This window comes from Phragmites australis, chromosome 19 (genome assembly GCF_958298935.1).
Source record: "Phragmites australis chromosome 19, lpPhrAust1.1, whole genome shotgun sequence".
Classification (NCBI taxonomy): Eukaryota; Viridiplantae; Streptophyta; class Magnoliopsida; order Poales; family Poaceae; genus Phragmites; species Phragmites australis.
The window spans coordinates 21,634,104-21,643,548 of NC_084939.1; the positions used below are offsets into that span (position 1 = coordinate 21,634,104).

The following is a 9,445-nucleotide window of genomic DNA, read 5'->3' on the forward strand; positions in this document are numbered from 1 at the left end:
GTTTCTGCAGTGACCATCATCCGTCTCAGAGATTGCAGTAGCGAATGTCACAACAAAGGCTCCTTGGACCTCGCGACAATTACGTCCTGATAGGAGATTATGAATGTTTCAATATATCCATGTAGCTGACCTGTCATATAGTCAGGAGAGTCACTGTCCTCTGCACTTTTTGTGAGATCTAGATTTCCAGTTATATCAGTCATCACCCATCTAGGCAAGGCAGGCAGGCGTCCAGAGAGCTGGCTGCCAGAAAGCAACAAATATGTTAGCCTTTGCAGGCTTGCAAGCAAGTTACTTTTAGAACAACTAAATGTTCCCTAGGTCGCTACTCGCTAGTGTTTAGAAACTGCAGTGAGCTGAAACGAAGATGGAGTCGCGCTGCTCAGCTTATTGCCATGTAAATTCACAAAACAGAGCTTCGGGCTTCGGCAACCAAACAACTCTGGAAGGTATCTCTCCTGTGAATAATTTCTGACTAAGGTTAAATACTTCTAGGTTTGTCATATTAGAAAATGAATTTGGGATATATCCAAATATTGTTTGTTTGGAGTTTGATAATTACCAGCTGCTCAAGGTTTCCCAGGTCATCATTCTTGCATTTGATGACAAGTCTAGAACCACTTGCATTTGCCAAGCTGCGAAGGTATAAGCTCTACATGTTGATTGTCATTCAACTCCAGATGCTAAGCTCAATCTAATGCCGATGTATAGATTCAAAGATTGTTGAACCGTTTTATGCAATTTGAGATTGTTGTGGCATGATTTAGCTGGGGTTCACAATACAAGGATCGGCATGGTTTAGCTGCGGTTGACAAAGTGCGGCAGACGCACGGCGAGCAGCAGAGGTCTTGACAAAAACCTGATTGATTGGATCTAAAGAAAGAAATTACAATGCGCGATGGGAATACACCAACGAGTTAGTTGGATCTTAACTTTTCCTTAGGGTTCCTGACAAAAGGCTCATTTTCCTTTGGTTGGTTCCATTTGAATATTTGATCTTGATGCTATACGTGACTTCACTTCCGGTTTTTTAAAGAAGCATGTTAGTAACCTCACTTTCATGCTTAGAGTCTCTCCGAGAATACATGTCAGCTAGTTATAAGGTTATGCACATAAGATTTTTGTTTAGGTGGAGGAGAGAGGTGAAGAGTAGAGAGAAAAACTAGCTCTTAATCTGTAGATAAACTATAACGCATGAGGCATTAAATACAAGACAAACAATACATGGTGATTGGTTGAAAGAGAACATGGGTGGATAGACTAATTAAATTTTAAATTGTGCTATAGACCAACCGTTAGAGAGATAAGTTTTTGTACTCTATAAGTGACATGGAAGAAATAATAGATAAGGATGGCAATGAATCCGCCCCCATTAGGTTTTGCTAGAACAGACCCGCCCGGAAACCTGATTCTTCAAACCTGATCAGGCCTCGAAATCAATACAGGGCGCAAAACCACCCCACCCCTGGCCCCGATAGGGAACTTGTCGAGAGTTAATCCCTGACAATACTTCTAGGGTATACTTGGATGATGGGTGTGTGATCGACGTGTTCGGTGTGTGTATGAACTCAAGAACACTAGGGTTATCTAGGTTTAGACCTTCCGTGGGATAATAGTCTTACATCATGTATATTCTTTTATGGATAGTATGATATGAAACTGTTTACATATATGTTCCTCTCTTCCTACAAGTCTGATCCTCCCTTATTTATATAGCAGGAGTGGTATACATACAAACAGATCGTGCTAACAACGTGACAGGTCTATCCCTGATAAAACCAACTACCCCTAGTTAGGGTAGGTATGCAGACGCTACACTGGTCGACTTGCTTGCCTAGTCCCATCGCCTCATGCTGCATGCCCGTCTGCGACGCCGTCCCATTTGCCGTGCGGCACCACGCCTGTCTGTAATGCCATCCCATAGCATTTAACGATACGGGACAAGACATTGCCCATAGCCAAGACTTTGTTCGCTGGAGGGGGTGCTTGGGGAAGGAAACACTGAAGTAGATAGCATTTAATGCGACTTGATATCTACCCTGCGAACAGTGAGGGCTTACCTCTGTGACCAGAGGGCTGGTCACGAGAGCCCTGCCTAGTTGTGCGATAGGGCCATAGTCTTTGAAAAAATATCTACCGCCAGTTGCACACCCTTGTGCGGACTCCCCCTATCAGGGGACCCTCTTATTTTATACACCGACAGTAGCTCTCAAGCTCCCCAGCAGATATGGTCGATTATGCAGTTCGCCACGTGGCCATGGTTGGACCTGGCCGCATCACTTGGGCTCCAGGTGAACAAGAGTTTACCCCGTGAGTAGTCATCGACACAGTCTTCCCTCATGGTGGGCCCAGGAAACCGCATCCTAAGGGGAGGTTAAAAGCAGAGACAAATAGTGGGAGAGAGAAAAAAAGGGAAAGTGGGAGAGGGAGACAATGATGGCTGCCGGACCCAAGGGAATTTCTGCTTCTCCTAACACCAAGGCAACTTGATGCTGGCGCAATAGCTCGATGGCCAAAGACATCTCAATGCCAGCGCAACAGCTTGATGGCCGGCACCCACGGCAGAGCCCACAACCGTAGTCTCACAGATCAATAGGGGGAACAATATACCTTGATGACCATGGCATGGAAGCCGGCATCTCGACGAAACGATGGCCAACTGCAGCTTCTGGCTGGCATTGGGGATGAATGGATGGATCAATCGGGCGGCGTTGGGGATGGATGGATGGATCAACCGGGCGGCCAGGGTTAGGGAGCGCAGCAAGGGAGAGGGAGGAGGTCCCCGGGGGATGGAGGAGCTTGCTAGTTGGGGTTGCTGGTTCGGGGAGGGAGGAGGTTGCTGGTCTGGTTAGGAGCTCAGCACCTGCAAGCGGCGGCAGTGATATTTTCCTCTCGGGTGTAGCTGCAATGAGGGGGAAGGGAGAGATATTTTGTGCAGTGAGAAAGTGGTCAGTGAATTCGCTAGGGTCACATGGCCTTAGAAGGTTTTGGAGAAAATGGGGTCGGGCCAAGGCCAGGGTTGGAGTCAGGTGGCGTCGTGGTCGTGTGGCCTCGGAAGGTTTCGGAGCCATGGAGGCACTCGTGGGGGCAAACGCAACCTCGACCCTGAACCCGATTCGGGTTAGGGCCCCAACCCCATGGCTCTGCGAGACCATTTTCTCACTCGAACCCGCCCTTTAACGTCTGAAACCCGCGGGAATCCAATCCGATAGGGGAAATTGCCATCTCTAATAATAGATAGCACCTAGCTACATTGTTGGAGACGCTAAAAAATTGTGCTTGCCCTCGGCTTAAAGTTAAATTTTGCCATGTAAGACTTTCCGTAAGTTCAGAAATATCCAGGCTCCGAGATGATCTCTCTATTAGCTGCATCGATTGTCTCCATCGAAGCATTCATCATGCTGCGAAAACTCAAGGAACACACGATTTAGGATCAACATATATCTATGCCTCAGCGATGTCTTTCTCAAACCTCAATTCAAGCACACTTGGGCCATTAACAATGCACCGGTCTCAAAGGTCACCGAAGGTGACCTGCACCGGATGCTCAGATGCTTAAGACTCGATACCCATCACCGGGGAACGTGACTCACTTCTCATCGCAGACATTTCAGTAATAACACCAAACAATTCCCTCAAGCTAACAAATAATACTTGAGCTACTCCTAATATTGGCACACGATAACGTTTGCATTTGCAAGGCCTTCATCTTCACGATCTCGCCAGGCAATTTGGCGCTCCCAATGAACAACTGCATTAGCTTTTCCAGCCTAACAATGCTGGAAGGCAGCTCTTTCACATCCAGTGTCTCTAGACACATTATTAGCTCCCCAATTTGTGCCGGGAGCCAACTAGTTATTGGGGGTAGGAGCAAAATAAATAAATGACTGATTTTGAGTGGAATTCTTACTCTTTGTTGGTAATTTTGGCTTAGTCGAATGGTGCTATTTTTTTTAAAAAAAATGTCGAATGTTGTTATTATGGGTAGGAGCAAAATAAAAAAATGTCGAAGGATGCCCCCCACCCCAACCAATATGGACACAGATCCTCTGCATTAATGATAATTAATGCAGAGGATTACTGTGTGTACAGTAATATGAGTCTACTGCTATAGGTCTCTGCATTAATTAATTACTGTTTACTGCGGGTACTGTAGCTACAGTATTTGATTCTGCTGTATCTACAGTATTTGATTCTAGTGCTATTGATCCAATCCATCCACCTCCAAATCAAGGGCTGTGGAGTGCTTCTAATGCACTTCACTGTAGCTCTCTGCAGTTGCCGGTGACAACTGCAGAGGATCCGTTTCCCACCAATATGGACATACCATGGGCAAGGACATCAAACCCTATAATATCTCCAGCAGCGCATACATGAAGATTGAGAGGAGGACATGTTAATTCTATACTAAAGTTTGCGTGCTCTTATAATGAAACGACAATGGTGCTGCCTAATTATGTGTTGGAGCCTAAGGACGAACAAAAAGCTAAAAGTTTGCGAGCGAGCCATACATGGTTCAGCTTGGTTCGAGTTGAGCTTAGAATTTAGCTCGTTAACTTAACGAGCTGAGTTGAGCTGAGTCACGAGCCCATAAGGAGCCCATGAGCCTAATAGCCCAGCAGCCAAGAGTTGACTCCAGTACACTACGTACTATGCACTTCTGCGCTCTCTCAGTCACAACCTCCCTGCGCTCTTCTCCGGAAAAAGAAAAAAAGCCGGAGGAGGAAAAAGGAGACTACTGTCTATGGCTACGCTTGTAGAGGGGTTGGGGCAGCCTTGCTTTTTGTGGTAGCCTTTGATATCACCAAAGACATTTTCTTATTTCACTAGGGCTTATAGCTTATTCAATACCCCCCCCCCCCCCCCGTTTTAAAATGTATTAGGATTAAAAAAGTCAAATTTTATAAATTTTAAGAATAATTAGTTAAATTATGCACATGTTTAATATATAAAAGATATATCAATAGATTTATATTTCACATATTTTTTAATAGGATATTGATTTCGTATCAAATGATAATATATTGTAAGAGAAGTTAATGATCAAAATAAATTTTGAAAACTTTGTCAAATACTAATACACCCTGCAAAGAGAAATGGAGGGAGTAGAATCATTGCTCGATGAACTCCTGGTTAATTAATTGCTAAGTGCAGCATCTTTGTGTTTATTTATGAAACCCGCGGGACAAAGGGGATTTACCATACCAGAGGATACAAATGGACGTATCTCATCAAGAGGAATTCAACCACGGCCACGGGCGACCATATTGCTTGCCGTATAGGCCGAATGCAGCTCGCCACATCAAATGTGCCAACATTTACTAATTGCCAGTAATATTTTCCTAACTTTTCTGAACTTTCAAGGCTTTTATTATATCATTAGAATATTAAAAAAGTAATTTGGTGAAATTTAATTGCCAGTAATATTTTCCTAACTTTTCTGAACTTTCAAGGCTTTCATTATATCATTGTTTGATGATTTTCCGCCCTCAAAATCCATGAAAATTGAATAAAAGAATACATGGACCCACATGGAGATCAATGCTATTGGACATACGGTTCCAGGCATATATAAAATATGTGAATGTTCTCTAAGCAAAAGCCCATGACATGCGAGCTCTATGCCATGTTATAGTTGAGGATGTCCCTACATATTCAACATTGGGATCCTATTCTTCTCTTTAAACGGAGCACGAATAATCAAATGAATCGTGAACCCGATTTTCTGTTTCTCCGGAAGAATGCAAATCCAATAGAAATTGTGACATTAGAATATCATTTCCTCGCCCACCACGTCAGCAAGCCAATACGTGAGTGACTCCTCAAAGCTGATCAGGTGATGGATATCGAATAGATTAAGAGACGGTTGGTTTTAACTGTAGATTGTAAAAAGCAACTTATAGATTGTAGATTATAAAAAGTTTAATTATGAAAATTGTATTGTAAAAGCTGTAAAATCTAAAAGCTGAATTGTATAAACCAGTTTTTACAATCGCATGTTTGCTTCAGCTTGCAATGGTACGCCTTGAAATTTCCAAACCTGCTTGCTTTAACCATTGGCCCATATGGCATTGCCCCTGCTGACTCTCCCGCGAGTTGCGCCAGCAAAACAGAAGGCAAGCGCGACGCCGCAACGGAGCCGGTGAAAACAAATTCAGAAGCAGAGCACAAGCCTCCCAAAAGAGACCGACGGCGACAAGATGTGCTGCAGCCTGCGGCAACCACGTCTCAAGGTGAGCGAACCTATTTATTGTGATGAGAAAGCTGCACACAGTTGGGAAACAAGGCGACGGCAAAGCTCTGGGCGATCAATGATCAAATCGATCTATGCAAGTCTCTTGTTGACGGATGGAGGCAGCTATGATCCCGTGTTTGGGCGTAGCGACAGCCTCCCCGTTGGCCTTCTCCCAACCGAAGTGGAAACGGCGACCATCCGCTACCAGGGCGTAGCGACTGTTTCTCCGTTGGCCTTCCAATCATGTCTTCTCCCAACCAACGAAAGCGGAAACGGCTACCATCTCGTGTCAGGGCGTAGCGACTGTCTCCCCGTTGGCCACATCCATTTATGTTTTCTCCTAACGAAATTGGAAACGGCTACCATCCCGTATCAGGGCGTAGTGACTGTTGATCTTCTTTCGGCGAAAAGGAAACAGCTACCATCCCGTATCACAGTGTAGCATATGCTTTCCCATTGGCGTGGAATCAATCTACATGTAAGAGTCTGAGAATTGGTTAATATAGTTGATATGTTACATTTGTTAAACATAGAAGTGAATATCTATTCATAGAAGTGCATGGCTATTCTTAGAAGAGCATCATGTATATTTGGAGCTGTGTCTCCTTGTCTCTCGTGTGCTACAAGCCACGCATGTAACCTGCCATGTATTGCTTCATCTATAAATATGAGAGTATCTGCTCCTTTGAGGGCAGGTAGCGCCATTCATCTTAACATGGTAACAGAGCCATAATCGTTTCTTTCTTCCCAATGTCGACCACCACCAATTCTTCCTCCCCCTCCACCACCTCTGACGCCATGAACAGCACCATGTCATCTACCTTTGCCCCGATTCCTATACATCATGCTGTTACCATTCGTCTTAACAAGACCAACTACATGCTGTGGCGCGCTCAACTTCTCCCTTATCTGCGAAGCACTAAACTCATCGGGTTCATTGATGGATCCATCTCCGCGCCACCCAAGCTCGTCGCGTCTTCCACAGCCGAGGGCGCTGAACTGGTTCCCAACCCGGCATATGACCGGTGGTATGATCAGGACCAGCAACTCCTGAGTGGTCTTCTCTCCTCCATGACCGAGGACCTCCTTCTTGATGTGGTGTCTGCCTCCACCGCCAAAGAAGCCTGGGACACGTTGAAACGCATGTTTTCTTCTGCCGTGCGCGCTCGCGCCGTCCAAGTTCGCGTGGATCTTGCCACGACGAAGAAGCGGGATATGTCTGCTGCCGACTATTTCCGCAAGATCAAGGGTTATGCATCTGAACTTGCTGCTGCTGATGCTCCTCTTCGTGATGATGAAATCATCGCGTATCTCTTGGCTGGACTTGGCTCGGATTACGATCCGTTCGTCACGTCTATCACCACCAAGACTGAAGCCCTCTCCCTCGACGACGTCTACGCGTATCTCCTGGCGTTTGAGTCTCGTCAGCTGCAACACAACGCCGAGACGCGCCTCAACGTTGGCGCTTCGGCCAACTTTGCTGGCCGCGGGGGACAGGTGCCGCGTGGATGTGGTCGCGGTGCACCGCCTGGCCGTGGTCGCGGACGTAGGTCTGCACCGTTCCAGGGCCGTGGTGGCCGATCTACTCCAAGCTATGACAGGCCTAAGCGCCCGCCGTGCCAGATCTGTGGCCGTGAGGGCCACACGGCGGTCAAATGTTGGTACCGCATGGACGAGTCCTATCAGGAGGAACAACCCTTCGCCGCTGCTGCTACCACTACTTCCTACAAGGTCGACCCTAACTGGTACACCGACACCGGGGCTACCGATCACATCACTAGTGATCTGGATCGCCTAGCTCTCCGCGAACAATACCATGGTGGTGAAACCGTTCAAGTTGGCAATGGGGCAGGTTTGCACATTATGCATATTGGTTCTTGTTCAATTAATACTGCTACTAGACCTCTTGCACTAGAAAATGTTCTTCACGTTCCTGACATTTCTAAACATCTTCTTTCCGTTCATAAATTAGCACGTGATAACCATGTCTTTTTTGAATTTCATCCATATCATTTTCTCATAAAGGACCTAGCAACGAGGCAAGTACTTCTGGAAGGAAAATGTGAAGCCGGCCTCTATTTTATCAAGCTCTCCAACATTGAGTCCTTCAAACAAGCCCTCATCCATGTCAAGGCGTCTACAGATCAGTGGCATGCTCGGTTCGGCCACCCCTCTACCCAAGTTGTTAGGTCTATCTTAAGTTTGAATAAACTCCCATGTTCTAAGGAATCGAGTCACACCATATGTAGTGCTTGTCAATTAGGCAAGAGCCACCAACTACCATACAATAATGCTATTCATCGATCCACATCTCCTTTAGAACTTGTGTTTTCAGATGTTTGGGGTCCTGCCCCTAAATCTGTTGGTGGTTATAAATATTACATAAGTTTCATTGATGACTACAGCAAATTCACTTGGGTTTACTTGATGCAAGATAGAACTGAGGTCCAGCGTATTTTCTTGCAATTCCAAGCTCATGTAGAACGCCTCCTTGATGCTAAAATCAAATGTGTCCAATCCGATTGGGGTGGGGAGTATCAAAAACTTCACAATCAATTTTTTCGTTCGCTTGGCATTTCCCATCATATTTCTTGTCCTCACACCCACCAACAAAATGGCTCAGCTGAGCGCAAACACCGCCACATTGTTGAAACCGGGCTTGCCCTCTTAGCTCATGCCTCGATGCCAATAAAATTTTGGGATGAAGCTTTTGCTACTGCTGCGTATCTCATTAATCGAATGCCAACACGTGTTATTGATAACTTGTGCCCATTAGAACGCCTATTCAAAACCCCACCCAATTATAACAGGCTCCGCATTTTTGGATGCGCGTGTTGGCCCAATTTGAGACCGTATAATCAGCACAAACTCTCTTTTCGATCCAAAGCATGTGTTTTCCTTGGGTATAGCGCAAATCACAAAGGCTATAAGTGTCTTGACATGGACACCGGTCGCGTATATATTTCCCGTGACGTTGTTTTTGATGAGGCCAAGTTTCCCTTTGCCACGAACCCTTCATCCAATGTTGAGCAACCACATATTATCCCAACTCCACAGCCAGATCGTAGCAGTTTTAATTTGAACACTAACCCCGTGCATACATCACCTGTTGGTCCTGTGCCTGCAGATATTTCGGATGCAGAAAATCAGGGGAGCATGCCACCTGAATCGGCATTAGGATCGACGCCGCATATTCCTGCCACAACCGAC

At 45.7% G+C, this 9,445-nt stretch overlaps 1 non-coding gene across 1 annotated transcript; it reads left to right on the top strand.

Moving 5' to 3' along the window:
* The first annotated feature begins 7,516 nt into the window (after positions 1 to 7,516).
* Positions 7,517 to 7,655, top strand: LOC133901116 (small nucleolar RNA Z247). The gene has a single exon (XR_009906651.1). It is a non-coding gene; the product is annotated as a small nucleolar RNA Z247 (small nucleolar RNA).
* The last annotated feature ends 1,790 nt before the right edge of the window (positions 7,656 to 9,445 follow it).